The following is a 15,540-nucleotide window of genomic DNA, read 5'->3' as shown; positions in this document are numbered from 1 at the left end:
TCTGCTGGTTTGCTACTTTTGCTGTCATAAAGCTCTAGTCAACGAGGGGTATCCAATGGGATCTTTGTATCTTCCAGAATGGAGATTCTACCTAGATATTTCCCTCTTGGAATGCTCATTTGCCCAAGATCAGGAAAGAATAAACATAAAGAGACAGAAGCAATCATGTGCTTATGACCTCCACTATCAAGGAGACAGTGTTGCAATCCCTCTCTATTCCTCTCCCTCACTTTTAGGTCTAATTCAAAGTAGTCCTCTACACTCAAACCCACCAAGGGAAGACTATCCTTGGTATATCCATTTTTGTTTTGACTCAGCAATCCTGACTTATCAGCTCTTCATAGCCAATTACATTTTTCATCATCATATGAGTCATCTGTGTGGTGTCTTAAACTGAAATATAGCAGGAAATTTCTGTTTATTGTTCAAGAAATGGCCTTTATAGGACATATATCCTTCCTTAAGCCTCATTACACTCACATAGAGAATCTCTACTATTAGATATGTGTGTACTAATTATAGGGTTTACATTAACTGGCAAAGTGAACATTAATAAGTTTTTGTCATCTGAGAGGGGCAAATAATAAATCAAAGAAATAATATAAATATTATGCTGTTTATATTCTTAGTGGGTCATAACTTGCTTTTTTTGGTGTGACACTATATTGCACTAGTAAGATTTTTATTTTAGTGTCTTATTGGTTCCCAATAGTTCCCTCTACCAATGTAGAGCAATATCTATTCTACAAATTAAGTGTTATAAAGCTGACCGGAGACAGTGAGAAATTAATTGACTTATCAGGATCATGAAGATAGCTAAGTGAGAAGAACCCAGATCCTACAGACTTTGACCCTTTTTCTACTATGTTATACTTGTTCTTTGTGACCTCATGGACCATAACATGTAAATATTGTCCATGGGATTTTCTTGGCAAGGATTTATCATTTCCTTCTCCAAGTGAATAAAACATCAGAAATTAAATGACTTTTCCAGGGGCACACAGCTAGTGTTTGAGATTAGATTTGAACTCAGGTCTTCCTCACCAAAGGTTCAATATTTTATCCACTGAAGCACCTAGCTGCCTTCCAGGCAAACAGAGCATTAAATCACTGTGTATTGGATTATATAATTGTACTTAAAATTTAGAAATTTTAGAACGACAAGATTTAGAACTGAAAGAAACCACAGTGATCCAAATTATTTCACAGGTGAGAAAATTAAGACGTTAGATGATTTGCTCAAAGTCACAATGAAATCCAGCTTTCTGATTCCAAGTTCTATAAAACCAAGATGGTCCTGATCTCAGTATCTATAGAATGTCTTAAATGGTTATCTTGTTATTTCAGGAAATTGAAACAGAATTTCAGAAATTTTGTTATTTCAGAATTTCAGAAATATTCAGAAAATATTTCAGATTATTTTCAGAAATGATTTTTAGAACAAATATTTCAAACTTTTTTTGTGAATTTGGAAAAAAAAGAAAGCACATCACAGTGTTTTTTAAAAGCCATCTTGCAAGTTTCCATTTTGAAAAGATCTCTTCTGTGTAAAGCAACTGCCACCTAGAGTTCAATTCTTTAGGTGTGCAGACAATATAGCCATTTCTTATTTGTGAAGATTCTTACAGAGATTGCGATGCCAGTAGGTGGCACCATGGGTATGCAAAAGAAAGGTTCATCTCTGTGTTGACTACAGTATAGAATGCTAGGATTTAGAGATGAAAAGAACTCTTGCAATCACCTAATGTAACCTCCTTATTTACAGATGAAGAATCTGAATTCCAAAAAGGTTAAGCAATTGTCCAAGATTTCTTAGGGAGTGAGAAATAGGAAAATAGAGTGAGAAATAGACTGGATTTGGTCCAAATCCAGTCATTTTCCCACACTTACCATGCTGTCAGCAATTCTAAGGATTTCTTAATGTGTCAGCAAATGAATTGTTTTCTTTTCTTTTCTTTTTTTTTTCATGATAACTGTGACATTTTTATAAATGAATTACACATCTTCTGGGAACTTGTTTTGTTATCAACTGCTATGACCTAAATAACTGGAATATCCTTTGACTTAATTCCTGGCTTTTGGAAACTAAGCTTACAAATAAATATATTAATTAAAAATATATGCCTGTATATAATATATGCATATCACATACACATACATCTATATTACAACAATAAATGCACATTATATATGTATGCATATTACATGTATATGCATATATAGGTATACATATTATATGTGTATGTAACATCACACATATGTGTATGTGCATGCACATATATAAAGATGTATATAACACATGAGTATATATACACATACATTTATACATATCACATCTTTCTATAGGAAACAGATGTTTTTGGGGTTTCTCTTTTACTCTTTTCTACAGTCATTACTCACTCAATGTTTAGTAAAAAAAAAAGAGGAAATAGAGTGAGGAGAGTAGAGGAAAGAAAGGGACAGAAAAAGGGAGGGGGAGAGAGACAGAGACAAAGAGAGAGTGACAAAGAGACAGACAGAGAGACAGAGACATTCAGAGAGAAAAAAAGACAGAGCAATACACACACATACAGACAGACAGACAGACAGAGACAGAGAAACACACACACACAGGGACAGACAGGAATCAGAGACAAAACACAGAGAGACAAAGATACAGACTGACAGACAGACACACACGTACATACACATACACATACAGAAGGAGTGAGGAGTTAAAAATATTTGCAGAAATACAATAACAATGTCTATGTTCTGTGTAATGTTCAGGGATTTTGAACCTAGCAGGCTGGGTGGAGCCCCTGAGGAACATTTTATTTGAGATATGGAATTAATTTGCACAGGATGAGAAGGCCTGGGTGGGGTGTGATTAGCACCACTGGAGGGAGCACTACACTCATGGATGAGATGAAGCATCTTTCCAAGCGTGGCAGGAAACTCAGTACCACTAGGGAAAAATAATAATCGAGTTATTTTTTCTTAAGAAAAGAAAAACAAAACAGATGATTTTTTGGGGGAAGGGCTGTTTATACTTAGAGAATGAGGACATGTTTTTTATGGGAACACTGATTTCTCACTCTATTAGAAGAATTCATGCCTGATAAACCAGGTATTAGGTTAAAATGAAAATTCTCATATTTACAAGGAAGTAAATGTAGGCAGCTAGGTGATATAGTTGGTAGAATAATAGATCTGAAGCTAGGAAGAGTCAGATACTTCCTAACTAGGTGATCCTGGGCAAGTTCTTTAAACTCTATTTGTCCTGTTTGCCTCAGTTTCTTCAATTGTAAAATAAAGCTATTGTAGCTCCTGTCTTGCATACTCTTGTGAGGGTCAAATGAGATGACATTAGTAAATTGCTCATATAATACTTATTAAAGCACAGAGTAGGAACTATGCAAACATTTATTCCTTCCCTGAAGTGATGATTGGAAAGCATCAGGCCAAGGAAAGTGTGTTGCTCTTTATACCTTTGTATACCTTATACTTTATAGCTTTGTGAGCATATTTAAAGCTCTATCTTGCTATTTCATGATCATGAGTTAATCCATAAGTGCCAAATTTATTGCATTTACTCTGCCAGGTATGGCCCTGAAAAATTAGTCTTAATTAAATACTGTTATTTCATGATGAAAAGAGTGGAGGGAATCAAGTCTGTCATACTAAGAAACGTGCTATTTCTTAAAGACTACAACAACTGAAGTATCATGTGTTGTTGACCCTCCCAAAGTCAGGACAAATACAATAGTCAATGTTAGTCTCATACTATCAAAGTGACAACTTATATCCTTCCTTTTTGTTAATAAGAATCAGCGAAATACAAAAGTGGAAAGTGACATTAACTATGTCATTATATTTGTTTTTAGATTATTTACTTTATAGGGATGTTTATTAGAAGTCTGTTTTTTTTTGTTGTTGTTGTTGTTGTTGTTGTTGTTGTTTGTTTGTTTGTTATTGTTGAGCTCCTTGCCACCTCATTTGGGATTTTCTTGGCAAAGATATTAGAATGTCTTGCCATTTCTTTCTTTAGCTCTTTTTAGGGATGATGAAAACTGAAGCAAACAGAGTTAAATAACTTGTTTGGGGCACACAATTAATAAGGTTTGGAGGCACATTTGAACTCAAATCTTCCTGACTATAAGTCTGATGCTCTATCTGCTGTGACATCTAGTTGCTCCTCAATTAATCAGTGAATTAATACCTGAATTATTGGAAGGGTGACATTAAAACTTTTTAAGTAAGAATTTCCTAGGACATCAGGTGCCCATGGTCACATCACTAGTTTGCAGGAGTTCAACCTAGATCTTCCTGATTCCATCCACTCTGCCATGTTAGTTCTCAAAAACCTAGTCTATCAAATATAGAAATATGTTTAGAAGAATGGCACGTTATAATTTTTATTGTTTTCTTGAAGAGAGGGAAGGAGGGAGGAGAGGGAGAAAAATTTGGAGCACAAGGTTTTGCAAAGATGAATATTGAAAACTATCTTTGCATGTATTTAGAAAAATAAAATACTTAAAAAATAAAAAAACCCTAGTTTATAACTTTAATATGAAAATCACATAGCTATATTGGAAGGGTGAGGACCTTGTTGGGTTGAAAATTCTGCAAGGGCTGTATGCTTAATTTGTACTGAGACATCCAGTACTTAGTAGAGAATCCCACAGCTAGTGGCATCTGATACTCATTGCCAAAGTAATTTTGTCCTTTTCATCCTAAGATTGTTGCCAATCAGCCTTGGGTATAGTGAAGGAAGACTAGTTGCTAGGATACCTCCTTTGAATAATTTACCATCACTGCGAGTTGATATGTACAAGTTATTTTTTTTTAAGGATTTCTGGAAAAAGAGATTCACAGGAATCATGGGCTCATAGATTCAGAACCATCTAGAGGCCATCTAATCCAATTTTCCATTTTAAAGATAGGAAAATGAGGCCCACAAAATGATATGCAGGGAAGTCTTTAGTGGTGTAGGGTTTCAAATTCAGATATTATATTAACAAATGCAGGATGCTTTCAGTTACCCAACACTGTCTGTTATCTGTCTAATATTTCTTTAACTTTACCAGTAGCCAATAAATCTAAAATGCATCTTCTTTGTTGAGATTTAAACCCCCTCTTGTTCAACTGAGCTCCAAAAATGTGGTTACCACCTTTTTTATTGTAATTCATACAAATCAGAAGATTTATCAATCTTCAGCTATTTTTTTTTGACAAGGAATCAAAAGATTCAGTACTTTGGAGGTCATTTTTTCATCTATAAAGTGAAAGTAGTAATCTCAGCCCTACTCTACCTAATCAAATGAAATAAAGGATGAAAAATTATTTGAAAAAGCATAAAACTCTGAAACAAATGTAAGTACTTCTCCCCTTCACCATTCTTTTTTCTTTTTTGCTGGGGGAAGTCTGGTCTGTGATTTCATAGGTAAAGCTCTATCTACTGTACTACATCTACTATTTCTGTCCACCTCTCTTAAAACATCCCATAAATGTGTTATCTTTACAATCATCAATGAGGAACAGCAAGGAAGCTGCTTGGGAGGCATTGATGCTGTTGGTCAATCATTTTCAGTCAGGTCTGATTCTTCATGGCAAAGATAGTGGGGTGATTTTCATTTCTTTCTCTGACTCATTTCACAGGTGAGGAAGCTGAGAAAAACAAGGTTAAATTACTTGCCCAGGATCATACAATTGTAGCATAGAAAGAAAAAATTAGGAAGGATCAGGTTGTAAAAGGCTCTGAAAGTCAAATGGAAGGTCCATATTTAATTCTGGAGAATTAATTGAGGAGGGGGTGAGAGAGGCATGGGCAGTTACAATGTGCTTTAGGAAGATTACTTTGACAGTTGAATGGAGGATTGAGAAAATGGGGAATCTAACCAGATTATTAAAATAGTTCATATATTAAGTGATAAGGACTTTCACCATATTACTATTTGAAGAACCATACAATAAATGTAGGAGAAAAGGTTTTTTTTTTTCCCTAATTAAAAATGATTTTAATTTCCCAGTGTGGAAATATTAATATAGGGTTAAAAGATGGCAAAATAGTGAGAAGAGCAGTTTACAAACTTAAGCCAATAGCTTCTATACTTCTACTCTTCCCATCCACATCCCTGATCCTGGTGCAATGGATATTTCTTCAGGTAATCCCTTGATTTCAGTACAATATCACTTCATTCAGAAGAGACGTTGTTACAAAAGTGTTAAAAAAAAAAAATCCATGGCTAAGTTTTAGATTAAGATGGTTTTTGTTCTTTTGCTCACCCAATAAAATATTTTAAAAATAAATTTAATTTAACTAATAATAATGGCTGATTCTATTATAAACTACTCTTAATTTACCATTCTTTAATTTTTATAATAATAACTAGCATTCATATATTGTTTTAAGGTTTATGAAGCAATACATTATAATACATATGTGTGTGTGATATGAATGGACATAATTTCCTATACTTGTACAAACATTGATATGAATACACACATATGTATAAAATCTCAATTGAACTTCACAACAACCCTGTAAAATAAACACTATAATTCACCCTATTTTACAGATGAGGAAACTGTTCTATAGCTATTAAATATCTGAAACAAGATTTGAACTCAAATCTTCTTGATCCCAAATTCGGTGATCTATCCACTACATATGTTTTAGTATTTGATATATTTCAAAATGTATCTTATACTTAATAGGTGTTCAATTAATATTGGTTTATAGATTTAAAATTTAAAAAGATGTTAGGAATCATTTAATTTTATTTTAGAGATAAAAAAACTGAGACAAAGATAGATTAAGTAACTCATGCAGTAAGCAGTAGAATTATGACTTGAATTTAAGTCCTATGATTCTAAATTCAATACTCTTTCCACTTCAGTCCACTGAAAAATTGTTATTTATTTGGAGATAAATATAAAGTCCTTATTGGTTGATTGTTGTTCTCCTTTCTTAAGAGGACCAAAATGACATCATTGTTAGAGTCGAGTTACAGTGTGTCCAACTGTGGTTGAGCAGACTAATACAAGCTTGAAATGCTCTACCAGGGATCAGACACAAATATGGACGTTTGGGGTGACTTCTTAATTTTGCACTTCTTGCATTTCTTCTGGAATAATTCAATGTTGCTTTGCTCATAAAGCATGGATCTTCTCTGGTGAGGGCACGCCATGTTGGGAGATCTTGTGCCTCTGTCTCCTATGTCACACAATTGATTCTAAAGTTGTTTTTTTTTTTTTTTTTTGATTATAAAGTTCATAAGAACTACTTTGACAGTTCCATGTATAGCTTTTTTTTGACTACCTTGTGAGCACTTGCCCTGTGTAAGTCTCCTTATTAAATGTGTGTGTGTAGTTTAAAAAACCTATTATCTCAGAATAGGTTTATATATTGTTAGGTTTAATATGTGTCACTCAGTTAAATGTTCACAGTTGTTTTCTAGGCCAAAAAAGCATAAAACTTAATATGCTAAAGGTGATTTATAGCTCCTGCATGAGCTTAACAAAAGAACAATTGTTTCTAGGATTATATCAACTTGGTTAGCCTATAGGAAGAATAAGTTAGTGGATGAAGTAGTCCACAGTTACTGAACAAGAATGTTTCACAGAATCAGATAAGGAAAAGTACTTCAACATTTAAAGATCAGTCAGTTTCCTCTTTTAAACTTTCCCCATAGGTATTTCTTCTTCCAAGCACAACACAACCTTTTATGCTTTCACAGGCAGTCTTTACGGGTAGTAGTGATACAAGAAAAAATCTTTACCCAGGGTCAACTTTTTTTTTTAATGTTTCAATTATGTCTTTCTTTTTTTTATTTTTTATTATAGCTTTTTATTTTTATTTTTATTTTATTTTATTTTATTTTTATTATAGCTTTTTATTGACAGCATTGGATAGTTTTTTAGCATTGACAATTGCAAAACCTTTTGTTCCAACTTTTCCCCTCCTTCCCCCCACCCCTTCCCCCAGATGGCAGGTTGACCAATACATATTAAATATGTTAAAGTATAAGTTAAATACAATATATGTATACATGTCCATACAGTTATTTTGCTGTACAAAAAGAATCGGACTTTGAAACAGTGTATAATTAATCTATGAAGGAAATCAAAAATGCAGGAGGACAAAAATAGAGGGATTGGGAATTCTATTTAGTGGTTCATAGGCATCTCCCAGAGTTCTTTCACTGGGTGTAGCTGGTTCAATTTATTACTGCTTTATTGGAACTGATTTCCCAGGGTCAACTTTTTGTTGATCCTCTTCCAACTTAGTGACAGTCTATTTCCAAACCTCTCCTTGAAGCCTTTTCAGCTTAGACAAACTGCCATAATTTATATTCTCCTATCATAGTCTTCAGTTACACAGATTCTTCACCATGCTATGAACAAGTTTCAGAGTTGACTATTATTAGTAGGATATATGCTTCCCTTAGTAAGTTCTTAAACAACATGTTGATCTTTCATTTCCAAAAAAGACCAATAACATCACAGAATGATATCTAGTTTTGAATAATATTCAAGTGAGATAGAATTTCACAAAGTCTTTATTTAACCTCAGTGTCTTTTCCAGATTCATTGAAATCTAGAGGTGAGACAAAATTCAAAATGACTACTGATGACCAAGGATGCAGTGGATGATCTTGGTTTCTTCAATATCTGGTCAAGCTCTAAGTGTTGTTGGAACCAATTATTCTCATCCTCTCATATTGGTGGGAATTTTGGGGTAGACATACTTAAGGATAAACATCCTTCTAATTCACTGATGGGTTTGAGGACTGGCAGTTACCTGCTACTTGGTTTAGCCTATCTGCTGAGAAGGTTTACTGGGATGAGGTTGCTGTGAATATTGCATCTTGGAGCCACAGATGAGAGTTGGGTGAGGGGTAATCACTAAAGCTGAATGAAAAACCCTAAGAAACATGCTGCTTTTTCCTGAAAGCACCATATATGATATGCTAAAAATTTAAATATATCTCAATGAACAATATCACTAATAGAAGGTATTATGGTTATTTATTATTTATTTAGAACAGAAAATCAAAAACTTAGAGAATAGATGTGTCTATTCCTTAACTCCTAGCTTTGAGAATCTGAAGATATTGGTACACTTGAGATAACAGAAAAGCATCCAGAAGGCAAGGACACATTTTTTGCTGACTTTTGTGACACAGAGATGCCACTGTTTTGCCTTTTGGCTTATTTTTTATTCAATATCTCAACCACAACTCAGTACATTCATTCCATGGAAAGAAGACATAAGACACATGGTGAAACACAAGGAATACTGTCCAGATAATTTTGTATGGTATCGTGAAAAGAGCTCTTATTAGATGGGCAGAAGCAGCTACACCCAAAGAAAAAACACTGGGAGATGAATATAAACTGCTTGCATTTTTGTTTTTCTTCCCAGATTATTTATACCTTCTGAATTCAATTCTCCCTGTGCAACCAAAAAACTATTCGGTTCTGCACACGTATATTGTATCCAGGATATACTGTAACCTATTCAACATGTAAAGGACTGCTTGCCATCTGGGGGAGGGGGTGGAGGGAGGGAGGGGAAAAATCGAAACAAAAGTGAATGCAAGGGATAATGCTGTAAAAAAATTACCCTGGCATGAGTTCTATCAATAAAAAGTTATTTAAAAAAAAAGAGCTCTTATTAGGACCAGAGCTCCTGGGTTCATGTCTTGCCTATTATACTTTATATCTGTGTAATTTTGGGCAAATCATTTAACTTTTCTGAATCTCAATTTCCATATGTTTTAAAATGAAGGAGTTGGATTAGACAGTCTGGTAGGTACTGTCTAACTTCAAATTCATGCTCTCATGATTCTTTCTCCCTAGAGTTGTGCAGTTTTAGTACAAATGTTTATTGATTGACTGGTAGCAATAATGGGTAGCTCTCAATATTGATGTCATCTTTATGTATATAGAATTTGTGCTCTTGCTCATTCTTTCAGAGACTGGCTACATCTCCGCCTGAGGATGCTAGGGTACCCCTGAGAGATTTGTGAGTATCTCTCTTTGTTGTGACTATCAGCTTAATTACCTAGTGTTTGCACTCTTCCCACTGTCAGGCCCCTGTGACTATTTGCCCAATTTCACTTCCTCTATTTAATAACAAATAATTTTTAAAGAGGAATGTTTTCTTCACAGTTAAAAGTTCTGATAAAGGCCTCATTTCCAAAATACATAGAGAACTGACTCAAATTTATAAGAAATCAAGTCATTCTCCAATTGATAAATGGTCAAAGGATATGAACAGACAATTCTCAGACGAAGAAATTGAAACTATTTATAGACATATGAAAATATGCTCCAGATCATTATTAATCAGAGAAATGCAAATTAAGACAACTCTGAGATACCACTATACACCTGTCAGATTGACTAAGATGACAGGAAAAAATAATGATGAATGTTGGAGGGGATGCGGGAAAACTGGGACACTGATGCATTGTTGGTGGAGTTGTGAACGAATCCAACCATTCTGGAGAGCAATCTGGAATTATGCCCAAAAAGTTATCAAACTGTGCATACCCTTTGATCCAGCAGTGTTACTACTGGGCTTATATCCCAAAGAAATACTAAAGAAGGGAAAGGGACCTCTATGTGCCAAAATATTTGTGGCAGCCCTGTTTGTAGTGGCTAGAAACTGGAAATTGAATGGATGCCCATCAATTGGAGAATGGCTGGGTAAATTGTGGTATATGAATGTTATGGAATATTATTGTTTTGTAAGAAATGACCAGCAGGATGAATACAGAGAGGACTGGTGAGACTTACATGAACTGATACTAAGTGAAATGAGCAGAACCAGGAGATCATTATATACCTCAACAATGATACTGTTTGAGGATGTATTCCGATGGAAGTGGATCTCTTCGATAAAGAGATCTAACTCAGTTTCAATTGATCAAGGATGGACAGAAGCAGCTACACCCAAAGAAAGAACACTGGGAAACGAATGTGAACTATCTGCATTTTTGTTTTTCTTCCCGGGTTATTTTTACCTTCTGAATCCAATTCTCCCTGTGCAACAAGAGAACTGTTTGGTTCTGCAAACATATATTGTATCTAGGATATACTGCAACATATTTAACATATATAGGACTGCTTGCCATCTAGGGGAGGGAGTGGAGGGAGGAAGCGGAAAAATCAGAACAGAAGTGAGTGCAAAGGATAATGTTGTAAAAAAATTACCCTGGCATGGATTCTGTCAATAAAAAGTTATTATTAAAAAAATAAAGAGGGATGTTTACTTTAAAAACATAGCAAGAACAAATCTACAAATATTTCCTTTAAAACCTCAGGGACTCTCCCTTAATCCATTTCAGTCTCTTCAGTGAAGAAGACATAATTTAGCTCAGTATCTATATATTTTTGTTCCTTGGAACATCAATGCTGGACTGGATGTAAAACCTGCCCAAGAACAGCAAAGTGCCCTCCAAATTCTGGAATACTGAGATACTTAGGCCCCCAGTCAAATTTATAGAATCACAGAGTTCTATTCTCTTCATCTAAGATGAAAAAGAACAAATTTAGAGGCCAAACACTGAGTCTCAAGACCTTTCTTCTTATAATACAGTTTCTCCTTAGACATGGTGAGCAAAGGAATCAAGCCATGAAAAGAAACTGAGGCAGAAAAGAGAAATTACTTTAAATTATATTATAACCATGCACATCTCTGTCCTTTACTACATGATTAGTAGACCAGAGCCAGTAGCAAAATGTCTTTGTATGCTTCATACTTTCTCCAAAGATTCTCCTAGAAGCAGTTTCTCAGCTTTTCTAAATGGGGAGCTTTATTGGTGAGTTGATGGAGTCTGGGCATTTACTAGACCCTGATTATATTAAAAAGATGTTTCCATGTGACATTATTGTGTTGTTTTCTTTGAGGTAATAAAGGCCATGCCTTGAGGAGTGTTTTTTCATGAGTAGCTTGTGTTCCTTGAGAGTCTATGACAAGTTAGAGTATCTATCTGAGGCATGAAAGCAGACTTCTTTTTATCACTCATTTGAAGCAGTATTAACCCTTTCCCATCAGCTTAGGAGATCCACTATTGGTTATCAATCAAGACATCATATTCTTCCCCTTTCTTCCAAGACAGAAATCAATGTGGGTTCAGCAAAACTCTCCAACTTCTCTAGTTCTAGGGAAAATCTCTGTGGTGGCCAAAAAAATTGGAAGTTGCAGATATGTCCATCACTTGGGGAATGGCTGAGCAAATAGTGGTATATGATTGCAATGGAATACTACTGTGTTATAAAAAATGATGAATTCAATGACCTTAGAACAATATGCATAGATTTGCAAGAAATCATGAAGAGTGAAATGAGAACCAAGAAAACATTGTATACAGTGATAGTCCTATTGTTTTAAGAACAAATTTGACTGAATAAATAAATTTGATTATTATAAATACCCAAAGTAACTATAAAGAATATATGAAGAAAGATGGTATTTTTATCAAGAGAAAGAACTGATAAACAGAAGTATGTATAAAATAATTTTTATCTATATCTATTTGTATTTAAGGGTGGTCATCTCTGGGGTGGTAGGTGGAGAATGAAATAAAAAGAAAAAAAGAAATTTACATGATACTTTTGTTGTATATTTGAAAGGTATAACAAGTTGTTTTTCATATGCAATCATCTTTTTATTATTCTGTGTTATGGGAATGCTTGTTTTATTCCACAAATTAAAAACAAAATAAAAATTTTTAAAAAAGAAAGTGATAGGGAGAACCTTGGTGTTCCATGGGCTTTTAAAGACTACTGATTCTAAACTAGAACTGTAGAAAGTTCATGAGAGACAAGTTTGGCAGTTTTTCCTTTTCACACAAACTTTAGTACTAGTGCCAGTTTTTCAGGTTCTACTTTAAGTTTGACTGGATGATCAGTCACTTTTTTGGTTGCCTTTGTTACTTTGATAGGATCTATTACTCTTGAAATGTTTTTAAAGGGATCTTTATGCTCTAGTCATCACATGCAGCCAAATGTTAACCATTTTATGATTTTAATGTTCCCCCCTCACACACAAGGAAGTCATAACAGTTTTCCCTTATCTTATCAGATGCGGATATTTACCCTGGCATCAAAAAAGTACCACTTTTCTCTAAATATTGGGTGTGTGTGCACTTTGGATAGTCCTATTTAAATATTGAGATATTAGGTAGATGATATCTAGATATTAGATATTTAGATAGTTACATTTGTAGACCACATTCATTTTCTATGAGTTTAATTCAAACATTTATTAAACATCATCTGTGTAAAGAGCACTGTTATATATACCGAGGAGAGATATAAAGTCAGATGTTATCCTGTTCTCATGGAGTCTAGTATGGGTGTCAACAAAAATAGATACTGTATAAAATATTATAGAGTTAGTGACCTCCATAGAAATCTTTTCTATCACAAGCTATCTTTTCTAACACTTGCCATTCCTACCATCCCTTATTATATAAGTAACATCATCATTAATTCTCTCATTAAAGGGACCATCCCTTTAATGATTCACTGTTAGTGATTTTAATCATTATTAAATAGTTCTCTGCAGAAGATTTAGAATTTATGGGAAATGTCAATTCATTAAGATGATACCTTGAAAGAGGGTAATCTATGATGGAAATGAATTCACAGAAGATTTGCTGACTGTCACTATAACTAATCCTTATACATTAGGACTAGATTCAAAATTGCCCTTAAGTTTTATTAAAAATATCACCTATGGCAGCTAGTTGGTACACAGGAAAGAGCAGTCCTGGAATTAGGAGGAGTTGAGTTCGTATCTGGCCCCAGACACTTACTAGTTATGTGAATCTGGGCAAGTCACTTGACTTTTTGCCTCAGTTCCTCCACTGTAAAATGAACTGGAGAAGAACATGGCAAATTATTCCAATCATTTTGACAAGAAAACCCCAAATGGGGTCACAGAAAGTTGTACACAACTTAGTTATCTTTTAAATGTGTTTTATTTATGTCCTGTTACTGTTGAAGGCATTGCCATTCTCCCAGTCAACCAAGCACACTGTCACTCACCTTATTTATTCTCTTCATTGCCAACTCTTGCTATTTCTATATTCACAACATTTGTTGTATACATTGTCTTTTATCCACCCATACAACCACAGCTCTTGTTTAGGTCCTTATCACCTCTATCCTAGACTATTACAGTAGGTATCTATTTGTTTTCTTCAAGTCTCTTGATGATAATCCATCCTCTACTTTTTTCTTTTTTTTTAAATCAGTATAATTTATCTTTTTAATTGATATTTTAAAAATTGTAATATTATTTTATTTTTCCAAATACATACAAAGATAGTTTTTGGCATTCGCCTTTGCAAACCTTGTATTCCAAATTTTTCTTCCTTTCTTCCTCTCCTCCTCCCCAAGACAGCAAGCAATCTAGTATACATTAAATGCATGCAATTAAGATGATTTTCCTAAAGTTCGTATCTGACATTGTTACTACCTTTCTCAATGAACTCCAATAGCTTCCATCCCCCAGGATTAAATATAAAGTCATCTCTTTGGCCTTTAAAACTCTTCCCAATTTTCCTGGCACCTTTTTATTTTCCTGCCTTTCCTACTTTCCTCAGCTGCAGATATCTTTCTCTTTCAGATTCAGTAAATTTTATTAACTCTGTATTTATCTTTTCTGTACCTACTTATTTATTCATTGTCTCACACATTAGAATATATCTTTGAAGGCAGAGACTGTTTTTACCTTTCTTTGTTGCCTGGTATAGTTTCTCATCTGTAAAATGGGGATAATTATAGCATCTACCTTCCAAGGTTATGGGGATCAAATAAATATAGAGCACTTTGCAAACCTTAAAATGCTATGTAAATGTTAGCTATTATTATCAGGGCAGTTAGGTGGTTGGGATTACAAAGGGTCAGACATGACTGAAAAATAACTGAACAAGAAAGTATTACCATTTTCTTATTGTTACAAAAGTCTAATAAATAAGGGCGTGTTTGTTGAGTGGTTGGCATTCAACTAGGATTCATTAGAACACATTGGAACTACATTTATGTCTGATTCAGAATCTGATAAAAATTACATCCTTAGCCATACCTTTTCCTTTCTCAAACAGCAAATATATTGTTTAGTCATTTCAGTTAGGTGAGACTCTATAATTCTGTACGGGGCTATCTTGGTAAAGACACTGGAATGGTTTGCCATTCCTTCTTCAGCTCATTTTACAAATGAGGAAATTGAGGCAAACAGGAATTATATGACTTGCTCAGGGTCACATTAGGGTCTGAAGTCAGATTTAAATTTAGGAAAATGAGTCTTCCTTAATCCAGGCGTGGCACTCTATCCTCTATGATACCTAGTTGTCCCACAACAAATACAAAACTAAGGCATTTAAATACTATAACATCAAAATTTTAATTGTTATAAAAAGTGGGAACAAAATGAAAATATTATTATCAAATTAAAAAAAAAAGATGAAGCTTAAAACTGGACCATTTGGCCTCTTCTTTTTGTCTCTTTCCAGTTTAACATATCTACATTTCTTAATG

Source organism: Antechinus flavipes, chromosome 6, assembly GCF_016432865.1.
Source record: "Antechinus flavipes isolate AdamAnt ecotype Samford, QLD, Australia chromosome 6, AdamAnt_v2, whole genome shotgun sequence".
In the NCBI taxonomy this organism is placed as follows: domain Eukaryota; kingdom Metazoa; phylum Chordata; class Mammalia; order Dasyuromorphia; family Dasyuridae; genus Antechinus; species Antechinus flavipes.
The sequence above is the reverse complement of the archived record's forward strand: the minus strand, read 5'-3'. Positions refer to the sequence as shown.